The sequence below is a fragment of the Panthera tigris genome, chromosome A1, assembly GCF_018350195.1.
Source record: "Panthera tigris isolate Pti1 chromosome A1, P.tigris_Pti1_mat1.1, whole genome shotgun sequence".
Classification (NCBI taxonomy): Eukaryota; Metazoa; Chordata; class Mammalia; order Carnivora; family Felidae; genus Panthera; species Panthera tigris.
Genome location: NC_056660.1, coordinates 106,312,730 through 106,326,092, shown reverse-complemented (window position 1 = coordinate 106,326,092; position 13,363 = coordinate 106,312,730). Strand labels below are relative to the sequence as shown.

The 13,363-nt window shown below is 36.8% G+C and overlaps 1 protein-coding gene and 1 pseudogene across 1 annotated transcript in view; one reads left to right on the top strand and one right to left on the bottom strand.

Moving 5' to 3' along the window:
* Positions 1-13,363, bottom strand: part of ADAMTS19 (ADAM metallopeptidase with thrombospondin type 1 motif 19) — a 236,229-nt gene that overhangs the window by 201,548 nt on the left and 21,318 nt on the right. The gene's annotated exons all lie outside the window — the stretch shown is intronic.
* Positions 11,392-11,487, top strand: LOC122232310 (annotated as a pseudogene).

The window sequence follows — 13,363 nt, the reverse complement described above, 5'->3', positions numbered from 1 at the left end:
CCAACCTCCTACATACCCCCAGGGAGTGGATGCGAATTCAGTTTACCATGGAAACAAGATGAGTGGAGCAAACTACTCAAGGGCCCTCGCACTGGTACTCACAGACATGGAAAATGTGCTGCAACTTCTCTTCCGGATTCAAATAAAGGTCAAATAAATAAAATAATGAATGTATTTGACATTTACTGAGTGCATACGATGCATCAGCTAATGTGCCAGATGAAGGAAATACAGCAGCGTACTGAACGTTTTCAAACAGACAGTCTTAAGTATCTTTGATAAAACACACAGTCTCCAAATTACAACGGTTCGATTTAGGATTATACAGCTTGAGGATGGTGCAGAAGTAAGGAGCGTTCAGGAGAAACCATACCCCACGTTCTGAATTTGGATCTTTTCCTGGGCTGGCGACATGCATATGACGCTCTCCAGTGAGGCCAGACAGCACGAGGAACCACAGGGACCCGTCAGCCACGCCATCCCAAGGGTAAACAACCAACGTGCCTACAACCATTCTGCACCCACAGAACCATTCTGTTTTTCACTTTTAGTACACTATTTAATAAATCACATGAGAGAATCAACATAATATTACAAAATACAAACTTTGTATTAGATTTTTTTATTTTTATTTTATTTTATTATGTATGTATGTATGTATGTATGTATGTATTTATTTATTTTCCCAAGTGGAGGTGTTCTGAACATATTTAAGGTAGGCTAGCTTAAATGATGATGTTCGGGAGGTTAAGTGTACTAAATGCATTTTTGACTCATGACGTTTTCAATTTATGAAGGGTTTATCAGGATGCAACCCCATCACACATCAAGTTGTCCTTCTGATTTTAAGTCATCCTTCTCATTTGCATGCACATCAGCAAAGTGTGTTATTATTTTTCCATTTAGGATCCACAGGAAAATCAAATATTCTCTCCCACTCCCATTTTGAATGGCATGAAGTAATATCTAAGAAATTATATTGGTGTTTTACCCTCCCACAGGGAAAAATAAATCTTGTACCAAAAATGTTCTTCTTTACATGGCTGTTTCTTACCCTCAAGATGCCCGAATGCCAATCTGGGACTCAGCAATGCTAAAAGAAAACATTTGAGTGTCTTTCCTCCCCACCTTTCCCTACCCACTCTTTAGTCCTATCAGTGAGAACACAGGCTCAAAAAGCTACTGTAATTATCAGGCTGACTTAAAAGAGGTTACTTCAAGAGGTCATACATCTATAGAGCTGAAAAGGTATGGTATGAAACAGGAAATCCAATGCACTCTGCATATACCAAGCCACATCAGGAAGATTATGTCCATGCATCACGTCTTAAAAAAGACATTTATAAACAAGAGCATATCCAAACCAGAAATCAGAGGTCATTTTGTTCCAAATTCCACCCACAGAAGAAATCATCCATCAACACCTTTGATAAATATTTAATATTCTGCTTATGCATTTCAGTCACTAACAGAGCAGTCACTGCTCTGAAGCAATCCAGGCCTCCAATGGACAGGAGTAAGTCTCAGAAATATTTTCATAAAAGGTTCAGAAATCATGAGTCCTGATTCTACACCCTAAGCATCTATCCCCTTTCAAATATATGACAAATACACTCATGGCCTCTCTCTATGTGTCCAGTTACCATAACCATCGGTGATATGAAATCTGTCTTGATCTTTTCATTTTACTTGGAGGCTCTCTAGTTGACAAATGTCATTCTTCTGTTTGATTTTTCTATGACTTTTAAGTACAGAAGTGAATGTTCAATAAAAAATGTCTAGCATATAGGATGAGTTGAAATAACAGACTATAAGAAAAGTAACACATTAAGAACCTGCTACAGACTGGTTTAGGAAAACAAGAGGGGAGGCGTTTTTTATTTATTATTAATCATTCTTTACTCTGAAATACCTCAAACTTTCAGAAATATATAGGATAATAGAGTGTCCAGGAATCCATTCCCAGTATTTAACAAATGTTAACACATATGTACTACAGATAATTTTTTTAATATAACAATTTATTTTTTTTAATGTTTATTTTTGAGACAGAGAGAAAGAGAGAGAGAATGAGTCGGGGAGGGTCAGAGAGAGGGAGACCCAGAACCTGAAGCAGGCTCCAGGCTCTGAGCTGTCAGCACAGAGCCGACGTGGGGCTCAAACCCACAAACCACAAGATCATGACCTGAGCCGAAGTCAGACGCTTAACCAACTGAGCCATCCAGGCTCCCCAAAATATAACAATTTCTTGATTCAGTTGAAATGGACCTACACACCTTCCCAAAACCAAATCCCTTCTCTTATTGCTAAGAGATAACTACTACACTGAAGATGTGTGTATCTTTTGCATTCCTGTTTTATTTTTTTAATGTTTATTTTTTTGAGAGAGGGAGAGAATGAGTGGGGGGAAGGACAGAGAAGGGAGACACAGAATCTGAAGGAGGCTCCAGGCTGTGAGCTATCAGCACAGAGCCCGACATGGGGCTCGAACCTATGAACCACGACATCATGACTTGAGCCAAAGTTGGACCCTTAACCGAATGAGCCACCCAGGCAACCCTACATTCACATTTTAAATTTTCACTACCTATATATGGTCTTTACAAGTACCACAATTAGTAAGCTTGGACCTATTTAAAAGGTTCACTCTGGTGGCTATACTGAGGATAGACTACAGATGGAGAAAGGCGACATGACATGATGAGAGGTTATTAGCATCTCAAGTAGAAGGAAGAGCTTACAATGTTTGAATGTGCACTCTGAAAGAAAGAAAGGAATTCAGGACCACAATCTGATTTTTGGCCCTTGCCAAATGACCATCAATAGGATGAAAAATAATGTGAGGAGGGGCACCTGGGTGGCTCAGTCAGATAAGCGTCCGACTTGGGCTCAGGTCATAATCTTGCAGTTTGTGGGTTCTAGACCAGCATCGGGCTCTGTGCTGACAGCTCAGAGCCCGGAGTCTGCTTTGGATTCTGTCTCCATCTCTCTCTGCCCTTTCCCCGCTCAGACTCTGTCTCTCTCTTAAAAAATAAATAAAACACTAAACAAAGATTTAAAAGAATAACGTGAGAAGAGGAGAGTTTGGTGTTGGAGTGGGAGAGATGATCACTTCAGTTTGAAAGATGTTAAGTTTGATATTATCTACTAGACCTCATGTTGAAATATCAAGTACATAGCTGAACTTGGAGCTCAACAGAGAGGTCTAAATTAGAATTACCTATTTTGGAATCACTGGCATATAGTTGGCATTTAAGCTATGAGACTGGGTAAGATCCCGGATTAAGTGCACACAGACCAGAAAAGAAGACCCATGACTGAACACTAGGTCATATCTGTTAGGAAGATGCAGAGAAGAATGATGATCAATGAAGCGGTCCAAGAAGGAACAGTCAGGGAGGTATAGGGTCCTGGATGGCAAGTGATAAAAACATGTATTGAGAGGGAGAGACAGCATGGGGGGCTATTTCCAATGCTGCTGAGGGCAAAGTAAGATAATGTTAATAAGCAAGTACTTAAAGATTCTTAGCACTTGCAAATTGTGAAGGAAAATTACTGAATAGGCTGAGGCAAAGACAGAATGACGTTTCCTAGAAATCTCTTTCTTGTTTGATATTAGTATTCTTTTTATTTTTTAAATGTTTATTTATTTTTGACAGAGAGAGAGAGAGACAGAGAGAGAGAGAGAGAGAAAGAGAGAGAGAGAACAAGCAGAAGAGGGGCAGAGAGAGAGGATGACAGAGAATCTGAAGCAGGCTCCAGGCTCTGAGCTGTCAGCACAGAGCCCGACTCAGGGCTCAAACTCACCAACAGCGAGATCATGACCTGAGATGAAGTCAGACGCTCAACCAACTGAGCCACCCAGGCGCTCCTTGTTTTATATTAGTATTCTTAAGATACCTTCATTTAAATAGTTAGAAATCTACCTAAATATCCATATCCGAAATGATTAATGAGTTACTTTTTAAAAATTACTGCACAATATCTCATTTAAAAGAAAACAAATGCTATCCAAAACTCTGAAAACTTTGAAATGCAAAACATTTTGGATTGAGAAAACATTTGGAATAAATATGACTGCATCAAAATGATTCTGTAAATGACAATCATAAAGACCCTAACACCTAAATGAGTAAATGGTATATATATTTTACACTGAAGATAAACAAAAAGAGAAAGAGGTATGGAACCATGGTTATTAATTTTCAAAATTCCAACAAACAGGCATGAGTGCACTGTTACATGAAAGTCAAATGTAAAACTAGAGCATATCAAGGGCTGAGAGGTTACTGGAATAACAAATACTCTGAAACAGCGCTGGTGGTAGAGTAATTGCTATGAACACTTGGGAGAGCAATTCTGCACTATTTCTCAAATGAAAATGTACATATTCAGTGTCTTGGGAGTTTCACCAAAAAGAAATACCTGCACATGTGCAGAAGGGAGAGGTCAAGTTCAAGACTGGCAGTGGAAATTGCTTCTCATCAGGCTCCGTGCTGACAGCATGGAGTTTGGAGCCTGCTTTAGATTCTCCCTCTCCCTCTGTTTCTCCCCCACTCATGCTCCGTTTGCCTCTCTCTCAAAAATAAATAAACATGAAAAATTTTTTAAATTTTTTAAGAAAAGTGGGGGCACCTGGGTGGCTCAGTCGGTTAAGCGTCCGACTTCGGCTCAGGTCATGATCTTGTGATTCGTGGGTTCAAGCCCTGGGTCAGGCTCTGTGCTGACAGCTCAGAGCCTGGAGCCTGCTTTGGATTGTGAGTCTCCCTCTCTCTCTGTTCCTCCCCTATTCATGCTGTCTCTCTCTCTCAAAAATAAATAAACATTAAAGAAAATTTTTAATGTTTTAAAAAAATTGCTTCTCATAATTAGACAACAACGTGCATGACCTCCATGTGAGTCAATCTAAAAGAATAAGATGGTTATAAAATACATGTTTTTAAAAGACAATCATAGTGGTTCAATATTGACTCTGAATTCTCTCAGTAGCCTGGGATGAAATGACACATCAGAATGCACGGATTTACTGGAAGGGTTATGGATTTTCTTATCTCATTACCTACTGAGACCTCAATTCCATGTGGCGAGTACTTATTTTATCTTTCACAAACCAGAAATAAATTATTTTAAATAATTATTTTTATTTGGTAGACTCAATAGAGGAATTTGAGCACTTCCATTCAACATACAAATTTGAGCACACACATTCAATTGTGTGCCTTTCACTCAATATTACGAATTTATTCTTACCTTGTAAAGTACTTAGTACAGTCCCTAACAGGCTAGCCATGCACATTCTCTTTTCATTTCTGCTTCTTACACATTCTTCTGAAATTTTTGAAGCCCATATAGGAAATTGAAGGTTACCGGAAAACAAGCAAATCAACCCATCATCTCCGCGGGTGTGTACATTATAGTTACTTTGATCACTTGGCCGTGGGAAGTCACTGTGTCATTTATTTGTACTTGAATGGGGAAGTGTCAGAGCCCTTTTGGAAATCAGATCCTAGAGGCCACTTTAGCACTAAAAATTTGAAAGGAATTTGGGGGGAAGAATGTTAGTGAGAAACTTCATTTAACTGCTCAATCAACCAACAGACACTTCCTGGAATGCAAGGGGTAGGTGTATACGTTTTCTTTCAGATGTGTTTAAACAAATTGATAACAACTAGCACATGGGTATACTACTTCTTATGTTAACCTAACTTAATATTCCTCCTTTATTTAATTAATTAAAAAATATCTAATAGGTAGCATTTTAAAAAGTCTAGATGACTATTCAATGCATTGACCAAAATATTTTCCATTCCTCATTTCCATCTCACTTAATAAACACATTTAAAGCCCTTACAGTGAGGCATTCAAGTAACTTACTGAATCTTAAAAAGTGAAGATACAGGGCGCCTGAGTAGCTCAGTCGATTACGCGCCCAACTTTGGCTCAGATTCTCATGTAATCTGATGGTTCGTGAGTTTGAGCCCCACATCGGGCTCACTGCTATCAGCACAGAGCCCACTTTGGATCCTCTGTATCCCTCTCTCTGCTCTCTGCCCCTCCCCTACTTGCACTCTCCCTCTGTCTCAAAAATAAACATTAAAAAAAAAGTGAAGATACAGAAGCACTGAGTGGTTATGTAAGGTCACACAGTAGGATTGTAACAGGGGAGCTTGGATTCAAACACCGCAGCCTGCCTCCTGAGTCCTTAATGTAAAGGAGCCAAGGAGCTCCATAAGCTAGTGTGTTTGCTCTTGCATTCCAGTGCAATTAGTAATGACTTAGGTTTTTTTTTTTCCCCTGCAAACTAAGTATTAGGCTTTCAAAACAATTATTGTTTTAGCTGCGTGTGAAATGAACTTTTCCTAAATGGAGATTTTTGGTGTTTGGGATATTTTTTAAGTTGTAGCATATGAAATTGCTTTTTATTGTACATCAAACATTCATGTATTGACAATTTTATATAATTCAACCTATCTAGAACAAACCTTAATCGTAAAGGAAAAAGCAGAAGATGTGGACTGAAAGGCCAAACTCCGTATCTACTCCATCAGATGGAACCTGTGTCAGCTTAAGCAATTAATATAACTTCACTGGTTCTTATTTTTCTCATTGTTAGAGAAAAAGTACTGAGATCTGTTGATCATGGCTCCTGAGAAATTAACAATTTAACCTGTAAAAAATTCTCACCAACTGCAATGTTCAAAACAAACACTATGAACTATTCTAAATAATAGTACCAGAGCCCCCCATCACAGAAGGTGGACGCTTTCAAGGCATCTACATAACTCAAAATATGCTTCCTAGAAGATATGAAAACAGTCTCAGGGAATTATAACTGAACTGTTCATCCATCCAGAGCACTATGAGCCAATGGTCCTGAAAAAAATCTCATAAAAGATAAAATGGAAGCTTTGAGATCACTGAATTAAAAAAATAAATAAATAAAGCTTAAGTGCCTTGCAGTTCTGTTTGAAAACTGAAGCTGCCATATGCCAGTAGGTTTGGAAATGGGCTTCTTCACAGTGACTTCATTGAGCGTCCCACCACATGCTACTGAGATAAGATCACCTTGGTTACCAACAGGACCTTATAGACTAACACCTTTCCAATCAGACAGAGATGAACCCAAGGAACAGTACAGAAAAGAGAATTCAAGACGCAGTCTCCTCTCCCTTCTGCCACACCACCTTTTCTTTTTCTTCTGGTAATAAGTTTTCAGATGAGAAGACCCACCAATTGCTCTATTTAAGCGTATAAATTGCACTTGACTTTTCATAATAGGCACTCAATACATGCTAGCCCTTAAGTGATAATGACATCAGAATTATCTACCGATTTGGGTAGTAAACCAAAACTATGAAATGAAGCTAAACAGTCTCAATTGTAACATTAAGAGCCTGATCTTCACGGACTACTAAGGACTACTACGGAGGCTTTGTAACATTTTTGAATGTATTCTATACTCTGGATTAACTTCCTTCAACGCCACTCATCGATTTAAAGAACACTCATGCCAAACTTGGTTCACTTTTCAGCCTTAGTTGCTGGGCTGATGTCTGGCAGATAAAAATGGGTGTGAGTGTCTGTATAAAGCTTAGCCAGGACAAAGGCAACATTAAGAGTGAAATTGAAGCAACTCTCTTCTATCTTACAAATAACCATTTCCTGTCCATTAAATGAAAGGATATACATGAAAGCACTTCACCCAACTATAAATCTCTATAGAAAGTGAACTATTCCTGTGCTCTACCTTACAGAGTCTCAAGTACTTTATCTCTAGATAATTACGATTTTCAATTCAACATAAAAGCCTGGTATATTTCCTTTGCTAGGCCTGTTAAAAGGATCTCTAACAGAAAGTAAATAAAACCAGCGGCCTGAAAATCACACCACCCACACAATACAGAGTTACAACATTGCCTCATGCTTTCTTTTCATCTTGCAATTTATCTGTGACTTATTATTTATTCAACTTATCCAACATGTAGACTTCAAATCCATATATGGGTATGAATCCCTTCAGGTTTGATTCAACAACTACCCAAAGAATACATATGAATTACAGTTTTAACTCAGTATATGTCAGAGTAAATTGCTTTAAAAAGCTAAAGACACATGGTTTAATGAATTACACTCTTAATTAGTAAGAACGCAGACCACCCTTGCAGACAAACTGAGATTAATTATTTCAAACTGAATAAGTTCATCTAGAAAACGTCTGGAATTCAGTACAAGTACCAAGAGAAGGGATAAACGTATTTATTATTCCACATACATAAAAAGAAGAAAAATGCAAAACTTTAAAATTCAGTTATATTAGTTAATATATATGCTAATTGTATGATATATGTTTATATATCATACACACACACACACACACACACACACACACATATATATATATATATATATATTATGATCCCTGAATAGAAATCTGTCCATTTACAACTGGATCAAGACACTATGCAAGATGGTGAGCTGGATCTGTCCTATGTTATTATAAACTGTATATATATGTGTGTATATATATATATATATATATACACACACAGTTATTATAAGACAGACTTTTAGTCTTAAAAGCAGACCTCAAAGTCCATAAAATAGAAATACTTAATACTTACCTACTACAGAGTGAGTTTTTAAGCAATTTTATTTATAGAACTTTAAAATGGTAAGACTAACTTTATTGTTGAAATACACTTTTATTTATATAATAAATAACATCGTATGTTGAAAAAGTACCATCTATCTTTGTAAATCCTGACTCAAATTTTTCTCTGCAGGTTGGCAGGGCCCAACTATACCCCTGAAAAAAGAAAACGATCAAGCAGAGGTTGTATAGACATCTAAGAAAGAAGTTGTAGTTGCCTCAACTTTATTCTGATCAATAATGACTATATGGGAAAGACTATCGCATTCAAGTTGCATGTGTAGTAAGCTAAATAATATTTGGACCCGACAGGGGTGAGCAAGACAATGCTAGAGGCAAAGGAGAAAAGAACTGCTATCTTCTTCTCCCTCCTTGCTTCCTTTCCTCCCTCCTCCCTCCCTCCTTCCCTTTCTCTCTCTCTCTCTCTCTCTCTCTCTCTCTCTCTCACACACACACACACACACACACACACACTCATTTATTGTAAATTGGCATTACATTTTGTGACCCTTCTAGACTCACTTTTTAGTTTGAGTAGGTATTGCACAGCTTCGTAGCATTTTCCACGTATGGGATCACATTGTCTACAAATAAAGACAATTCTACGTTTTCCTGTTCTATCCACATGTCTTTAATTTTTTAGTTTATTTACTTTTGCTTATAGTACTGGTTAAGATCTCCAGTGCAATCGTAAAAAGAAGCGGTCAAAATGGGCATTCCTGTGTTATCGCTGATAATATACAATCTTCTACGTTTAAAAATAATGTCAACCATGGGTTTTGTTTTTTGGGGGTTTTTTGTAGATGTGCATTAAGTGCTTTTGGTAGGTACAATTTAGTCTTAGCTTGCTGAGCACTTTTACCATAAATTAATGTTGAATTTTGCTAAATTATTTTTCTGCATTTACTGGCACTATTGTATAGTTTTTCTCTTTCATTTGTTTCATACAGTAAATGACACTGATAGATATTTTTAAGGTTAAGCTATCCTTGCATTCTTGGGATAAACTCTTTCTGGTCATGACGTATTATCCTTTCATATATTGCTGGCTTTGATCTGTTCATATTTGGTAAGAATTTTACTGTCTATGTTTCTGTTGGATTCCACAGTAGGTTTTTTTCTTTACATTATCTTTATCTGTTTTTGATATCGGATAATGCTGGCCCCATAAAAGTATGAGTAAGTGCTGTGTCCCTTCAAATTACTTGAAATAATCTGTAGTATTTCATCTTTAGATGGTTGATAACATTAACTAATGAAGGCCTTTGGACCTGGAATTTTCTTTGTGGGAAAAATTTTAACTACAAGTTCAATTAAACTATATTTAGGGCCTCACAGAGGTTCTTCACTGTTTTGTTTTGTTTTTTAATTTTTTTAGCGTTTATTTTTTTTTTGAGAGAGAGAGAGACAGAGACAGAGCGTGAGTGGTGGAGGGGACAGAAAGAGGGAGACACAGAATCTGAAGAAGGCTCCAGGCTCTAAGCTGTCAGCCCAGAGCCCAACATGGGGCTTGAACTCGTGAACTGACAGACCATGACCTGAGCTAAAGTTGGACGCTCAACTGACTGAGCCACCCAGGCACCCTGGTTCTGCATTGTTTTTTAAGTCAGCTTGTTAATACGTATCTTCCAAAGATTTGCCCCTTTCATGTAATGTTGTAAACTTTCTTGACATGAAGTGGTTTATAATATTTCCTTATTATAATTATAATTTTAATTCCAAAGAAACTTTTGTGAGTCTCCCTTTTATTCCTAATATTGATAATTTGCATTTTCTTTTACTTTGATCGATAGCAATTTTATCGTTCTTTCCAGAAATTTTTTCTCCACTTTTTCTGCTTTATTTAACTTCGATGATTTCTGTTCTTAAATATATTATTTCCTTTCTTCTATGCATTTTGGTTTTAATTTGCTCTTCTTTTCCTATCTTATTTCCTGACATGAGTATTTAATGATAGAACTTTTCCCATAAGTACTACCTAGCTGTATCCCATATATTTTGATATGGTATTCTCATTTTCATTCATTTCAAAATATTTTTTAAGTTCCCTTGTGAGTTTTTCTTTGATCTATGCATTATTTGGTGATGTACTGTCTTACTTACAATTTTATACTAATTTTGAGATATTATTTTGTATCTGATTTCCATTAATTCCACTGCTGCCAGAGAACACATCAATTAAGTTTTTAGTTATTTGAAATTTGCTGAGAAGACTTTAACAGCCTCACTTATGATCTAGCTTGATTACTGTTCTATGTGTATTAAATATAAAATTTTCACAAGTGCCAGTTAAAAAAAGTGGGTTGTGGCATTTCTTAGTTTTCCCATTTTTAAAAACAAATTTTTCTATTTGTTCTACCAATTACCAAATGTGAGTAAATATTAGAAGAAAAAATAACAGTCTGACAATACCAGGAGTTTGTTGCTATGGATGTGGGAAAATACACAGCTGGCAAGAGGAAGAAGTATTATAATCACCATGAAGAACAATTTGATAATATATAATAAACATGAAGATGTGTATCTTCTAAGCCAACATATTACCGATAGGTACACACTCAAGAGAAATTCTCACACATGTGCACACCAAACTCACGAAAAGATGATCATTATTTAGTGCTTATAACTCCAAAATATAAAAACAAAAGGGGAGGGGGAGGCGAATGAATATCTATCAATTGGAGAATGGATAAACTATACTGTATACAGACAAACATTACAGTTTGAAGGGTGGACAAGACGTGCTCGCTTCAGCAGCATACACGCTAAAATTGGATCAACACAGAGAAGACTGGCACAAGGCTAACACACAAACTCATGAAGCATTCCAGATTTTTGAAAAATCAAATGAAAAAACTCAAAAATACAATATAAATACGTGTTTTTACGTATTACTACGTACCTTAAACACGTATAAATACGATTATAAAAAGCTAAGTTCTAGAAAGATGTGTGCAGTATCATTCCATTTTTTGCAAATTTTTATAATAGAAAACAATGCTATTATACATTTTTATGGATGTATAGCTACTTAATACAATTATTAAAGTATGGATGGAAAATATGTATACAAATTTGAAAACAGTGGTTACATCTGAGGACCTCGAAAAGAAAATGGTTGTGGAAGAGTACCGTGAGGGGTTCAATACTATGTGAAAAATGTCAAAGGTCTTAGGCAACAATGGCAAAAATTTTAACATTCATGAAACCTGGGTATTAGCCGTATTTAATCTCTGTGCTTTTCTGTTCCCTTGAATGGTTGTATAATTGGAGACTTAGGTGTAGCTTTTAATGACAAAAAGATTAATGGGCAATGATTATGTGCATGTAAACCACATAAGGTAAGTTAGGGAAAAAAACATTAAAAATTCATAAAGTATGCTTTCATATAAAGAGAATGTTAATATTCACTATGGATGAGGATATGAGGAAAAGGGTGCTCTTTTTTTTTTACTCAATTTTACTTTATTTGAATTTATTTTATTTTTTTATTATATGAAATTTATTGTCAAATTAGTTTCCATATGACACTCAGTGCTCATTCCAAAAGATGCCCTCTTCAATGCCCATCACCTCATCAACCTCCCTCCCCCCATCAACCCGCAGTTTGTTCTCAGTTTTTAAGAGTCTCTTATGCTTTGGCTCTCTCCCTCTCTAACCTCTTTTTTTTTCTTCCCCCCCCCCCCCCACAATGGACTTCTGTTAACTTTCTCAGGATCCACCTAAGAGTGAAAACATGTGGTATCTGTCTTTCTCTGTATGGCTTATTTCACTTAGCATCACACTCTCCAGTTCCATCCACATTGCTACAGATGGCCACATTTCATTCTTTCTCATTGCCACATAGTACTCCATTGTGTATATAAACCACAATTTCTTTATCCATTCATCAGTTGATGGACATTTAGGCGAAAAGGGTGTTTTTAGGTACAATAGATGACAGTGTAAACTGGTCTAGCATTTTTGGAAGATGATTTAGCAGAATGTATCAAAATTTCAATACTGCAAGCTTGTGTTGCCTCCCCCCTCAAAGATAACATCTCTAGGAATATCTCTGGTAGATATGCTCATATAGGTACACAATGATCTATGTAACCGATTGTGGTATTGTGAAATCATTGTTATTTGTGTCAGTGCAAAAATGGCACCAACATAAAAGCCTGGGAAGCTTTCTTAATGGCCACTAACAGGCACAATTGCAGCAAGAGCCACCCACAAAGCAGTCCATGCAGAGATCATTCCAGAGAACTTTGCTGTGTATATGTCCAGCTTCATGAAGCAGACTTGATACCACTTCTCTACAACGGTGATTTTCTCAGTGGATGTATTTGTGTCTCCCACTCCAGGGAGGGACATTGCAGAATCTGGCAATGTCTAGACATTTTTGCCTCTCCTGACGGGGCATCTAGGGGGTAGAGGCCAAAGATGCTATTAAGCAACCTACAACGCACAAAACAGCCCCCCACAACAAGAATCCTACCCAAAATGTCTTTAGTGGTGAGGTTGAAAAATCCTGCTCTGGAAGTAATTGATTTGCATGATTCTCTAATCTCAAATACAACCATATAAAATAGGAAGTATTTTTCCTTGTTTTAAATATGAAGCAGAATGTCAGAGGGATTAAATATCTTACCCAAAGTAAAAGATAATAGATGATAGAGCTCTTAACTAAGAAATTATATTAGCAGTTAAAACAATTGGCCTCTCATATTA